General features: G+C 70.0%; 6 non-coding genes across 6 annotated transcripts; all 6 read right to left on the bottom strand.

Moving 5' to 3' along the window:
- Window positions 1–476: 476 nt before the first annotated feature.
- On the bottom strand, window positions 477–595 carry LOC138848270 (5S ribosomal RNA). The gene has a single exon (XR_011386080.1). It is a non-coding gene; the product is annotated as a 5S ribosomal RNA (ribosomal RNA).
- Window positions 596–2,322: 1,727 nt separating this feature from the next.
- On the bottom strand, window positions 2,323–2,441 carry LOC138848269 (5S ribosomal RNA). Its single transcript, XR_011386079.1, has one exon. It is a non-coding gene; the product is annotated as a 5S ribosomal RNA (ribosomal RNA).
- Window positions 2,442–4,794: 2,353 nt separating this feature from the next.
- Window positions 4,795–4,913, bottom strand: LOC138848242 (5S ribosomal RNA). The gene has a single exon (XR_011386052.1). It is a non-coding gene; the product is annotated as a 5S ribosomal RNA (ribosomal RNA).
- A 2,326-nt stretch (window positions 4,914–7,239) lies between these two features.
- LOC138848241 (5S ribosomal RNA) lies at window positions 7,240–7,358 on the bottom strand. Its single transcript, XR_011386051.1, has one exon. It is a non-coding gene; the product is annotated as a 5S ribosomal RNA (ribosomal RNA).
- Window positions 7,359–9,690: 2,332 nt separating this feature from the next.
- Window positions 9,691–9,809, bottom strand: LOC138848240 (5S ribosomal RNA). Its single transcript, XR_011386050.1, has one exon. It is a non-coding gene; the product is annotated as a 5S ribosomal RNA (ribosomal RNA).
- Window positions 9,810–12,136: 2,327 nt separating this feature from the next.
- On the bottom strand, window positions 12,137–12,255 carry LOC138848283 (5S ribosomal RNA). Its single transcript, XR_011386093.1, has one exon. It is a non-coding gene; the product is annotated as a 5S ribosomal RNA (ribosomal RNA).
- Between the last annotated feature and the right edge of the window lie 25 nt (window positions 12,256–12,280).

Below are 12,280 nucleotides of genomic sequence, written 5' to 3'. Positions count from 1 at the left end.
GTCGTGGTCGTGGTCGTGGTCACAGTCATTGGGCTCCCTGGGAGACAGGAGCCCGGGAGGGGCGGTGGGAGTGCAGGTGCCGGGAGCTGCTGGTGCGGCGGGCTGCGGGGTTGGGGCGGCCGGCAGGGGAGCGCCCTGGCGGGCGGTGAGTCGCTGGTTTGGGGTTGGAGGGGGCGCGCTGGATGGCGCGGGGCGTGGCCTGTGTCCCGGGGTGGGCCCCGGGGTTGGCGGTGGGGCTGCGGCAGCCGGGGACAGCTGGCCGGCCCGCCCGTGCCCGTGCCCGTGCCCGTGCCCGTGCCCAGGCCCAGGCCCGAGGCGCGGGCGGGCTGGGGCTGCCAGGTGGAGGGGTCGGGCTTCTGCCCCCTGCTGGAGCTGCGTTGGGGGTCGCAGGGGTCCCGGCGTGCGGGCTGGCGGATGGGGGCGTGGCTAGGCAGCCAGCCAAAGGCGAGCAAAAGGGGAGGGTGCCGCGGGGCAAAAGCCTACAGCACCCGGTATTCCCAGGCGGTCTCCCATCCAAGTACTAACCAGGCCCGACCCTGCTTAGCTTCCGAGATCAGATGAGATCGGGCGCGTTCCGGGTGGTATGGCCGTAGACGCCAGAGGCCGCCTCCAGGCCCCTCTTGAGTGCGCGCCCGCACAGCCGCCGCCGCCGCCGCCGCCGCCGCCGCCGCCTCCTCCTCCTCCTCCTCCTCCTGCCCGCTCCCCGCTCTCACTCCCATTCCCATTCCCATTCCCATTCCCATTCCCATTCCCACTCCCGCTCCCGCTCCCGCTGCCGCTTCTCCTCCGCCTCCTCCCTCTTTTCTCTTCTCTTCTCTTCTCCTCCTCCCCCCCCTCCTCCTCAGCCGCCCTCCGCCTAGCCCTGCACCAGTGCCCGAACTCCAGCCCTCCGCCTGCCCAGCCCAGGACCTGCAGCACCGGGCGCCCAGTCGGCACGCTGCCGCCAAGCCAAGGGGAGCCAACCTCCTCCGGCTGCCGCTGGCCACAGGGAACTCCTACTCTCTCTTTCTAGGCCGGATCCCCTGCCTGCCGCCATCGCCCAGCCACACGCCAGCCGTGCCCGGCAGCCTCCACGCCTGCCCAGGGCTGCGCCCCGCGGCTCGCGGGTCCCGGCACCAGGGGGTTCGGCGCCTCACACCACCGCGGCCCGGGCCTTCCCTCCTACCCGGCCGCCAGCAGCCCCCCCACCGCTGACGCACAGGTCGCCCGCCCTCCCCCGTACGGAATCACCCCCGCCGCACGCTCGCGTGGGCACTCACACACACACACACACACACACACACGCCTACACAAGGGGCACACAGTCGCACACCCCGACACCCTTCGTGGCACAGAGGGATTTCCGTCCTCAGCGCCCGTTCCCTCACGGGAGGGTGGGGCGCTTCAGCGCGACCCGCACCCTCCAGCCCGGCAGCCAGTTCGAGACCACAGGCTGTGTGCTGCCTGCCTGCCACGGACCCTCTGTCCCGGGGAGGTCCTGTGGGCACGCAGCCTGTGGCCGCGGGTCTCTGCCTGGCCTGCCAAAAGGGTGCCCCGTTTGGATGCTGTGTGAGTCAGGGCTGATGGGGGAGAGGGGGACAGAGAGAGGAGAGAGAGACAGAGAGAGAGAGAGAAAGAGAGAGAGACGTGTAGGTGTTGGTGTAAGTCAGAGACAGAGGGAGAGGGTGCCTGTATTGCCTGCGAGGCTTGGTGTGGGGTCCCTCCTTTGCGCTCTGGAGGGCTTCCGCGGCTGTGGCGCGTGGCCGCCGCACGGCCAGGTGGCGCAGAGGGCCCGCGGGTTGGGCTGCGCGAGGCACCGGGCCCTGAGTGGTGGGCAACCGCGCCCTGGCGTCGTCTTCGGGCGGTGGTCGTGGTCGTGGTCGTGGTCACAGTCATTGGGCTCCCTGGGAGACAGGAGCCCGGGAGGGGCGGTGGGAGTGCAGGTGCCGGGAGCTGCTGGTGCGGCGGGCTGCGGGGTTGGGGCGGCCGGCAGGGGAGCGCCCTGGCGGGCGGTGAGTCGCTGGTTTGGGGTTGGAGGGGGCGCGCTGGATGGCGCGGGGCGTGGCCTGTGTCCCGGGGTGGGCCCCGGGGTTGGCGGTGGGGCTGCGGCAGCCGGGGACAGCTGGCCGGCCCGCCCGTGCCCGTGCCCGTGCCCGTGCCCGTGCCCAGGCCCAGGCCCGAGGCGCGGGCGGGCTGGGGCTGCCAGGTGGAGGGGTCGGGCTTCTGCCCCCTGCTGGAGCTGCGTTGGGGGTCGCAGGGGTCCCGGCGTGCGGGCTGGCGGATGGGGGCGTGGCTAGGCAGCCAGCCAAAGGCGAGCAAAAGGGGAGGGTGCCGCGGGGCAAAAGCCTACAGCACCCGGTATTCCCAGGCGGTCTCCCATCCAAGTACTAACCAGGCCCGACCCTGCTTAGCTTCCGAGATCAGATGAGATCGGGCGCGTTCCGGGTGGTATGGCCGTAGACGCCAGAGGCCGCCTCCAGGCCCCTCTTGAGTGCGCGCCCGCACAGCCGCCGCCGCCGCCGCCGCCGCCGCCGCCGCCGCCTCCTCCTCCTCCTCCTCCTCCTGCCCGCTCCCCGCTCTCACTCCCATTCCCATTCCCATTCCCATTCCCATTCCCATTCCCACTCCCGCTCCCGCTCCCGCTGCCGCTTCTCCTCCGCCTCCTCCCTCTTTTCTCTTCTCTTCTCTTCTCCTCCTCCCCCCCCTCCTCCTCAGCCGCCCTCCGCCTAGCCCTGCACCAGTGCCCGAACTCCAGCCCTCCGCCTGCCCAGCCCAGGACCTGCAGCACCGGGCGCCCAGTCGGCACGCTGCCGCCAAGCCAAGGGGAGCCAACCTCCTCCGGCTGCCGCTGGCCACAGGGAACTCCTACTCTCTCTTTCTAGGCCGGATCCCCTGCCTGCCGCCATCGCCCAGCCACACGCCAGCCGTGCCCGGCAGCCTCCACGCCTGCCCAGGGCTGCGCCCCGCGGCTCGCGGGTCCCGGCACCAGGGGGTTCGGCGCCCCACACCACCGCGGCCCGGGCCTTCCCTCCTACCCGGCCGCCAGCAGACCCCCACCGCTGACGCACAGGTCGCCCGCCCTCCCCCGGCACGGCCGCCGCGCCTCCACACACTCCCACGCCGCGAGGACAGCTGAGGGCCTGGGGACCCTTGTCCCCGCTCGGTCACGGGGGCCCAAGTGGGGCAGCAGGTCGGGAAGGAGGGCGGCAGCGCACGGAATCACCCCCGCCGCACGCTCGCGTGGGCACTCACACACACACACACACACACACACACGCCTACACAAGGGGCACACAGTCGCACACCCCGACACCCTTCGTGGCACAGAGGGATTTCCGTCCTCAGCGCCCGTTCCCTCACGGGAGGGTGGGGCGCTTCAGCGCGACCCGCACCCTCCAGCCCGGCAGCCAGTTCGAGACTGTCGCTCCCCCTCTTCATGGAGGAACGACACAGGACCCTGCGCTGTTCTTTCGTCTGCTCGGCCCTCCCCGGGTTTGCTGCTGGTTCTTCCCGGGTTGGCTACCGTCCCTTCCACCTCCGTGGAAGGGCGGTTCCCCCTGCCACATTCCCCACTTCCGCGGGGGAGCGGCACACCGCCGGCCGGCCGGCCGGCTCTCTCGGGGGCTGCACAGGTGTTCCCCTTAGATGTTCCTGGTGCATGTTGTCTCTCTCCTCCTTTATAGTCCTCTTCCGCCAATCCCAACTCGGCTGCCCACACGCCAAGTACGCTGCTCTCCTCCAATCAGGAGCAGGATCAGCTCCTGGAGGTCATCACTCAAGTTGGCAAGAGGCAGCTGCATAGAAGCTGTTTTCTCCTCTCCCAGCGCCATATTGTGGGAGAGCAGATGCATAGAATAAGTCTTAATTCCAGTAACTCAGTCCAATCCGAGTTGCTCCCCACAGAGACCACAGGCTGTGTGCTGCCTGCCTGCCACGGACCCTCTGTCCCGGGGAGGTCCTGTGGGCACGCAGCCTGTGGCCGCGGGTCTCTGCCTGGCCTGCCAAAAGGGTGCCCCGTTTGGATGCTGTGTGAGTCAGGGCTGATGGGGGAGAGGGGGACAGAGAGAGGAGAGAGAGACAGAGAGAGAGAGAGAAAGAGAGAGAGACGTGTAGGTGTTGGTGTAAGTCAGAGACAGAGGGAGAGGGTGCCTGTATTGCCTGCGAGGCTTGGAGTGGGGTCCCTCCTTTGCGCTCTGGAGGGCTTCCGCGGCTGTGGCGCGTGGCCGCCGCACGGCCAGGTGGCGCAGAGGGCCCGCGGGTTGGGCTGCGCGAGGCACCGGGCCCTGAGTGGTGGGCAACCGCGCCCTGGCGTCGTCTTCGGGCGGTGGTCGTGGTCGTGGTCGTGGTCACAGTCATTGGGCTCCCTGGGAGACAGGAGCCCGGGAGGGGCGGTGGGAGTGCAGGTGCCGGGAGCTGCTGGTGCGGCGGGCTGCGGGGTTGGGGCGGCCGGCAGGGGAGCGCCCTGGCGGGCGGTGAGTCGCTGGTTTGGGGTTGGAGGGGGCGCGCTGGATGGCGCGGGGCGTGGCCTGTGTCCCGGGGTGGGCCCCGGGGTTGGCGGTGGGGCTGCGGCAGCCGGGGACAGCTGGCCGGCCCGCCCGTGCCCGTGCCCGTGCCCGTGCCCGTGCCCAGGCCCAGGCCCAGGCCCAGGCCCGAGGCGCGGGCGGGCTGGGGCTGCCAGGTGGAGGGGTCGGGCTTCTGCCCCCTGCTGGAGCTGCGTTGGGGGTCGCAGGGGTCCCGGCGTGCGGGCTGGCGGATGGGGGCGTGGCTAGGCAGCCAGCCAAAGGCGAGCAAAAGGGGAGGGTGCCGCGGGGCAAAAGCCTACAGCACCCGGTATTCCCAGGCGGTCTCCCATCCAAGTACTAACCAGGCCCGACCCTGCTTAGCTTCCGAGATCAGACGAGATCGGGCGCGTTCAGGGTGGTATGGCCGTAGACGCCAGAGGCCGCCTCCAGGCCCCTCTTGAGTGCGCGCCCGCACAGCCGCCGCCGCCGCCGCCTCCTCCTCCTCCTCCTGCCCGCTCCCCGCTCCCCGCTCTCACTCCCATTCCCATTCCCATTCCCACTCCCGCTCCCGCTCCCGCTGCCGCTTCTCCTCCGCCTCCTCCCTCTTTTCTCTTCTCTTCTCTTCTCCTCCTCCCCCCCCTCCTCCTCAGCCGCCCTCCGCCTAGCCCTGCACCAGTGCCCGAACTCCAGCCCTCCGCCTGCCCAGCCCAGGACCTGCAGCACCGGGCGCCCAGTCGGCACGCTGCCGCCAAGCCAAGGGGAGCCAACCTCCTCCGGCTGCCGCTGGCCACAGGGAACTCCTACTCTCTCTTTCTAGGCCGGATCCCCTGCCTGCCGCCATCGCCCAGCCACACGCCAGCCGTGCCCGGCAGCCTCCACGCCTGCCCAGGGCTGCGCCCCGCGGCTCGCGGGTCCCGGCACCAGGGGGTTCGGCGCCCCACACAACCGCGGCCCGGGCCTTCCCTCCTACCCGGCCGCCAGCAGCCCCCCCACCGCTGACGCACAGGTCGCCCGCCCTCCCCCGGCACGGCCGCCGCGCCTCCACACACTCCCACGCCGCGAGGACAGCTGAGGGCCTGGGGACCCTTGTCCCCGCTCGGTCACGGGGGCCCAAGTGGGGCAGCAGGTCGGGAAGGAGGGCGGCAGCGCACGGAATCACCCCCGCCGCACGCTCGCGTGGGCACTCACACACACACACACACACACACACACACGCCTACACAAGGGGCACACAGTCGCACACCCCGACACCCTTCGTGGCACAGAGGGATTTCCGTCCTCAGCGCCCGTTCCCTCACGGGAGGGTGGGGCGCTTCAGCGCGACCCGCACCCTCCAGCCCGGCAGCCAGTTCGAGACTGTCGCTCCCCCTCTTCATGGAGGAACGACACAGGACCCTGCGCTGTTCTTTCGTCTGCTCGGCCCTCCCCGGGTTTGCTGCTGGTTCTTCCCGGGTTGGCTACCGTCCCTTCCACCTCCGTGGAAGGGCGGTTCCCCCTGCCACATTCCCCACTTCCGCGGGGGAGCGGCACACCGCCGGCCGGCCGGCCGGCTCTCTCGGGGGCTGCACAGGTGTTCCCCTTAGATGTTCCTGGTGCATGTTGTCTCTCTCCTCCTTTATAGTCCTCTTCCGCCAATCCCAACTCGGCTGCCCACACGCCAAGTACGCTGCTCTCCTCCAATCAGGAGCAGGATCAGCTCCTGGAGGTCATCACTCAAGTTGGCAAGAGGCAGCTGCATAGAAGCTGTTTTCTCCTCTCCCAGCGCCATATTGTGGGAGAGCAGATGCATAGAATAAGTCTTAATTCCAGTAACTCAGTCCAATCCGAGTTGCTCCCCACAGAGACCACAGGCTGTGTGCTGCCTGCCTGCCACGGACCCTCTGTCCCGGGGAGGTCCTGTGGGCACGCAGCCTGTGGCCGCGGGTCTCTGCCTGGCCTGCCAAAAGGGTGCCCCGTTTGGATGCTGTGTGAGTCAGGGCTGATGGGGGAGAGGGGGACAGAGAGAGGAGAGAGAGACAGAGAGAGAGAGAGAAAGAGAGAGAGACGTGTAGGTGTTGGTGTAAGTCAGAGACAGAGGGAGAGGGTGCCTGTATTGCCTGCGAGGCTTGGAGTGGGGTCCCTCCTTTGCGCTCTGGAGGGCTTCCGCGGCTGTGGCGCGTGGCCGCCGCACGGCCAGGTGGCGCAGAGGGCCCGCGGGTTGGGCTGCGCGAGGCACCGGGCCCTGAGTGGTGGGCAACCGCGCCCTGGCGTCGTCTTCGGGCGGTGGTCGTGGTCGTGGTCGTGGTCACAGTCATTGGGCTCCCTGGGAGACAGGAGCCCGGGAGGGGCGGTGGGAGTGCAGGTGCCGGGAGCTGCTGGTGCGGCGGGCTGCGGGGTTGGGGCGGCCGGCAGGGGAGTGCCCTGCGGGCGGTGAGTTGCTGGTTTGGGGTTGGAGGGGGCGCGCTGGATGGCGCGGGGCGTGGCCTGTGTCCCGGGGTGGGCCCCGGGGTTGGCGGTGGGGCTGCGGCAGCCGGGGACAGCTGGCCGGCCCGCCCGTGCCCGTGCCCGTGCCCGTGCCCGTGCCCGTGCCCAGGCCCAGGCCCAGGCCCAGGCCCGAGGCGCGGGCGGGCTGGGGCTGCCAGGTGGAGGGGTCGGGCTTCTGCCCCCTGCTGGAGCTGCGTTGGGGGTCGCAGGGGTCCCGGCGTGCGGGCTGGCGGATGGGGGCGTGGCTAGGCAGCCAGCCAAAGGCGAGCAAAAGGGGAGGGTGCCGCGGGGCAAAAGCCTACAGCACCCGGTATTCCCAGGCGGTCTCCCATCCAAGTACTAACCAGGCCCGACCCTGCTTAGCTTCCGAGATCAGACGAGATCGGGCGCGTTCAGGGTGGTATGGCCGTAGACGCCAGAGGCCGCCTCCAGGCCCCTCTTGAGTGCGCGCCCGCACAGCCGCCGCCGCCGCCGCCGCCGCCTCCTCCTCCTCCTCCTGCCCGCTCCCCGCTCCCCGCTCTCACTCCCATTCCCATTCCCATTCCCACTCCCGCTCCCGCTCCCGCTGCCGCTTCTCCTCCGCCTCCTCCCTCTTTTCTCTTCTCTTCTCTTCTCCTCCTCCCCCCCCTCCTCCTCAGCCGCCCTCCGCCTAGCCCTGCACCAGTGCCCGAACTCCAGCCCTCCGCCTGCCCAGCCCAGGACCTGCAGCACCGGGCGCCCAGTCGGCACGCTGCCGCCAAGCCAAGGGGAGCCAACCTCCTCCGGCTGCCGCTGGCCACAGGGAACTCCTACTCTCTCTTTCTAGGCCGGATCCCCTGCCTGCCGCCATCGCCCAGCCACACGCCAGCCGTGCCCGGCAGCCTCCACGCCTGCCCAGGGCTGCGCCCCGCGGCTCGCGGGTCCCGGCACCAGGGGGTTCGGCGCCCCACACCACCGCGGCCCGGGCCTTCCCTCCTACCCGGCCGCCAGCAGCCCCCCCACCGCTGACGCACAGGTCGCCCGCCCTCCCCCGGCACGGCCGCCGCGCCTCCACACACTCCCACGCCGCGAGGACAGCTGAGGGCCTGGGGACCCTTGTCCCCGCTCGGTCACGGGGGCCCAAGTGGGGCAGCAGGTCGGGAAGGAGGGCGGCAGCGCACGGAATCACCCCCGCCGCACGCTCGCGTGGGCACTCACACACACACACACACACACACACACACGCCTACACAAGGGGCACACAGTCGCACACCCCGACACCCTTCGTGGCACAGAGGGATTTCCGTCCTCAGCGCCCGTTCCCTCACGGGAGGGTGGGGCGCTTCAGCGCGACCCGCACCCTCCAGCCCGGCAGCCAGTTCGAGACTGTCGCTCCCCCTCTTCATGGAGGAACGACACAGGACCCTGCGCTGTTCTTTCGTCTGCTCGGCCCTCCCCGGGTTTGCTGCTGGTTCTTCCCGGGTTGGCTACCGTCCCTTCCACCTCCGTGGAAGGGCGGTTCCCCCTGCCACATTCCCCACTTCCGCGGGGGAGCGGCACACCGCCGGCCGGCCGGCCGGCTCTCTCGGGGGCTGCACAGGTGTTCCCCTTAGATGTTCCTGGTGCATGTTGTCTCTCTCCTCCTTTATAGTCCTCTTCCGCCAATCCCAACTCGGCTGCCCACACGCCAAGTACGCTGCTCTCCTCCAATCAGGAGCAGGATCAGCTCCTGGAGGTCATCACTCAAGTTGGCAAGAGGCAGCTGCATAGAAGCTGTTTTCTCCTCTCCCAGCGCCATATTGTGGGAGAGCAGATGCATAGAATAAGTCTTAATTCCAGTAACTCAGTCCAATCCGAGTTGCTCCCCACAGAGACCACAGGCTGTGTGCTGCCTGCCTGCCACGGACCCTCTGTCCCGGGGAGGTCCTGTGGGCACGCAGCCTGTGGCCGCGGGTCTCTGCCTGGCCTGCCAAAAGGGTGCCCCGTTTGGATGCTGTGTGAGTCAGGGCTGATGGGGGAGAGGGGGACAGAGAGAGGAGAGAGAGACAGAGAGAGAGAGAGAAAGAGAGAGAGACGTGTAGGTGTTGGTGTAAGTCAGAGACAGAGGGAGAGGGTGCCTGTATTGCCTGCGAGGCTTGGAGTGGGGTCCCTCCTTTGCGCTCTGGAGGGCTTCCGCGGCTGTGGCGCGTGGCCGCCGCACGGCCAGGTGGCGCAGAGGGCCCGCGGGTTGGGCTGCGCGAGGCACCGGGCCCTGAGTGGTGGGCAACCGCGCCCTGGCGTCGTCTTCGGGCGGTGGTCGTGGTCGTGGTCGTGGTCACAGTCATTGGGCTCCCTGGGAGACAGGAGCCCGGGAGGGGCGGTGGGAGTGCAGGTGCCGGGAGCTGCTGGTGCGGCGGGCTGCGGGGTTGGGGCGGCCGGCAGGGGAGTGCCCTGCGGGCGGTGAGTTGCTGGTTTGGGGTTGGAGGGGGCGCGCTGGATGGCGCGGGGCGTGGCCTGTGTCCCGGGGTGGGCCCCGGGGTTGGCGGTGGGGCTGCGGCAGCCGGGGACAGCTGGCCGGCCCGCCCGTGCCCGTGCCCGTGCCCGTGCCCGTGCCCGTGCCCAGGCCCAGGCCCAGGCCCAGGCCCGAGGCGCGGGCGGGCTGGGGCTGCCAGGTGGAGGGGTCGGGCTTCTGCCCCCTGCTGGAGCTGCGTTGGGGGTCGCAGGGGTCCCGGCGTGCGGGCTGGCGGATGGGGGCGTGGCTAGGCAGCCAGCCAAAGGCGAGCAAAAGGGGAGGGTGCCGCGGGGCAAAAGCCTACAGCACCCGGTATTCCCAGGCGGTCTCCCATCCAAGTACTAACCAGGCCCGACCCTGCTTAGCTTCCGAGATCAGACGAGATCGGGCGCGTTCAGGGTGGTATGGCCGTAGACGCCAGAGGCCGCCTCCAGGCCCCTCTTGAGTGCGCGCCCGCACAGCCGCCGCCGCCGCCGCCGCCGCCTCCTCCTCCTCCTCCTGCCCGCTCCCCGCTCCCCGCTCTCACTCCCATTCCCATTCCCATTCCCACTCCCGCTCCCGCTCCCGCTGCCGCTTCTCCTCCGCCTCCTCCCTCTTTTCTCTTCTCTTCTCTTCTCCTCCTCCCCCCCCTCCTCCTCAGCCGCCCTCCGCCTAGCCCTGCACCAGTGCCCGAACTCCAGCCCTCCGCCTGCCCAGCCCAGGACCTGCAGCACCGGGCGCCCAGTCGGCACGCTGCCGCCAAGCCAAGGGGAGCCAACCTCCTCCGGCTGCCGCTGGCCACAGGGAACTCCTACTCTCTCTTTCTAGGCCGGATCCCCTGCCTGCCGCCATCGCCCAGCCACACGCCAGCCGTGCCCGGCAGCCTCCACGCCTGCCCAGGGCTGCGCCCCGCGGCTCGCGGGTCCCGGCACCAGGGGGTTCGGCGCCCCACACCACCGCGGCCCGGGCCTTCCCTCCTACCCGGCCGCCAGCAGCCCCCCCACCGCTGACGCACAGGTCGCCCGCCCTCCCCCGGCACGGCCGCCGCGCCTCCACACACTCCCACGCCGCGAGGACAGCTGAGGGCCTGGGGACCCTTGTCCCCGCTCGGTCACGGGGGCCCAAGTGGGGCAGCAGGTCGGGAAGGAGGGCGGCAGCGCACGGAATCACCCCCGCCGCACGCTCGCGTGGGCACTCACACACACACACACACACACACACGCCTACACAAGGGGCACACAGTCGCACACCCCGACACCCTTCGTGGCACAGAGGGATTTCCGTCCTCAGCGCCCGTTCCCTCACGGGAGGGTGGGGCGCTTCAGCGCGACCCGCACCCTCCAGCCCGGCAGCCAGTTCGAGACTGTCGCTCCCCCTCTTCATGGAGGAACGACACAGGACCCTGCGCTGTTCTTTCGTCTGCTCGGCCCTCCCCGGGTTTGCTGCTGGTTCTTCCCGGGTTGGCTACCGTCCCTTCCACCTCCGTGGAAGGGCGGTTCCCCCTGCCACATTCCCCACTTCCGCGGGGGAGCGGCACACCGCCGGCCGGCCGGCCGGCTCTCTCGGGGGCTGCACAGGTGTTCCCCTTAGATGTTCCTGGTGCATGTTGTCTCTCTCCTCCTTTATAGTCCTCTTCCGCCAATCCCAACTCGGCTGCCCACACGCCAAGTACGCTGCTCTCCTCCAATCAGGAGCAGGATCAGCTCCTGGAGGTCATCACTCAAGTTGGCAAGAGGCAGCTGCATAGAAGCTGTTTTCTCCTCTCCCAGCGCCATATTGTGGGAGAGCAGATGCATAGAATAAGTCTTAATTCCAGTAACTCAGTCCAATCCGAGTTGCTCCCCACAGAGACCACAGGCTGTGTGCTGCCTGCCTGCCACGGACCCTCTGTCCCGGGGAGGTCCTGTGGGCACGCAGCCTGTGGCCGCGGGTCTCTGCCTGGCCTGCCAAAAGGGTGCCCCGTTTGGATGCTGTGTGAGTCAGGGCTGATGGGGGAGAGGGGGACAGAGAGAGGAGAGAGAGACAGAGAGAGAGAGAAAGAGAGAGAGACGTGTAGGTGTTGGTGTAAGTCAGAGACAGAGGGAGAGGGTGCCTGTATTGCCTGCGAGGCTTGGAGTGGGGTCCCTCCTTTGCGCTCTGGAGGGCTTCCGCGGCTGTGGCGCGTGGCCGCCGCACGGCCAGGTGGCGCAGAGGGCCCGCGGGTTGGGCTGCGCGAGGCACCGGGCCCTGAGTGGTGGGCAACCGTGCCCTGGCGTCGTCTTCGGGCGGTGGTCGTGGTCGTGGTCGTGGTCACAGTCATTGGGCTCCCTGGGAGACAGGAGCCCGGGAGGGGCGGTGGGAGTGCAGGTGCCGGGAGCTGCTGGTGCGGCGGGCTGCGGGGTTGGGGCGGCCGGCAGGGGAGCGCCCTGGCGGGCGGTGAGTCGCTGGTTTGGGGTTGGAGGGGGCGCGCTGGATGGCGCGGGGCGTGGCCTGTGTCCCGGGGTGGGCCCCGGGGTTGGCGGTGGGGCTGCGGCAGCCGGGGACAGCTGGCCGGCCCGCCCGTGCCCGTGCCCGTGCCCGTGCCCGTGCCCGTGCCCAGGCCCAGGCCCAGGCCCAGGCCCGAGGCGCGGGCGGGCTGGGGCTGCCAGGTGGAGGGGTCGGGCTTCTGCCCCCTGCTGGAGCTGCGTTGGGGGTCGCAGGGGTCCCGGCGTGCGGGCTGGCGGATGGGGGCGTGGCTAGGCAGCCAGCCAAAGGCGAGCAAAAGGGGAGGGTGCCGCGGGGCAAAAGCCTACAGCACCCGGTATTCCCAGGCGGTCTCCCATCCAAGTACTAACCAGGCCCGACCCTGCTTAGCTTCCGAGATCAGACGAGATCGGGCGCGTTCAGGGTGGTATGGCCGTAGACGCCAGAGGCCGCCTCCAGGCCCCTC

This window comes from Oryctolagus cuniculus, unplaced genomic scaffold, assembly GCF_964237555.1.
Source record: "Oryctolagus cuniculus unplaced genomic scaffold, mOryCun1.1 SCAFFOLD_160, whole genome shotgun sequence".
NCBI classification, from domain to species: Eukaryota; Metazoa; Chordata; class Mammalia; order Lagomorpha; family Leporidae; genus Oryctolagus; species Oryctolagus cuniculus.
The sequence above is the reverse complement of the archived record's forward strand: the minus strand, read 5'-3'. Positions and strand labels throughout refer to the sequence as shown.